Source organism: Arachis ipaensis, chromosome B02, assembly GCF_000816755.2.
Source record: "Arachis ipaensis cultivar K30076 chromosome B02, Araip1.1, whole genome shotgun sequence".
In the NCBI taxonomy this organism is placed as follows: domain Eukaryota; kingdom Viridiplantae; phylum Streptophyta; class Magnoliopsida; order Fabales; family Fabaceae; genus Arachis; species Arachis ipaensis.
This window is the reverse complement of record NC_029786.2, coordinates 54,968,663-54,969,430: the sequence shown is the minus strand read 5'-3', so window position 1 is coordinate 54,969,430 and position 768 is coordinate 54,968,663.

Sequence of the window (768 nt, the reverse complement as noted above, 5' to 3'; positions counted from 1 at the left end):
GTTTGGATTGATGTAAGATCCCAGAACTCTTCTCTCTTGCCCAGCATGATGTACTGGGCCTTCTCTGCCATGGTTGTGAGCTTCTTCTTCATGATGGTTCTCTATATTCTCATCCATGCCTGGTTCAAAATACTCCTCTTCTTTCTCCGTACCAACTACTCTCTTTCCTCTTGCTTCCCTCTTTAATCTAAGGAAGGTCCTCTCAGGTTCAGAATCAAAGGGAGTTGAAGCCCCGCTATTAGTAGATGTAGAGAGTATTCTTGTTAGAGAGTATTCTTGTTCATACAACCAACAAGGCAAAAGCAAGAAGAGGGTAGATGTAGAGAGTATTCTTGTTAGAAATGCTATTAGTGTGAGTGATGCAATATATCAAACAGTTAGTGGGTTAGTGAACTGAATTGTNAGGGGTTTGTTACTTGTGACACCCAAAACGTTTGTACGAAGGGATTTTTGTTAGTTTAGAGACTATATCTACAACGCGACTATTTTTATGACATTCTTTACTAGTAAAAATCCTAACGTCAATATGCCTTTAAGTAGAGTCTCAATCCTTGAGAGTCTGTCCTCAGATGATGGTGAGTTGGAGTTGGAGTGATGAGAAGGGCCATTCTGGCTTTGGTATAGATGTTGAGGTGTGTTGTTAGGTAGGTGCTGATATGATCTCTGTGTGGAATGTTGGTGAGCTCCATTGTTGTTGGGGTTGTGACGTCTCTGATCTTGGCCTTGATCTTGTTGGTTTCCCCACCCAAAGTTTGGGTGGTTCCTCCA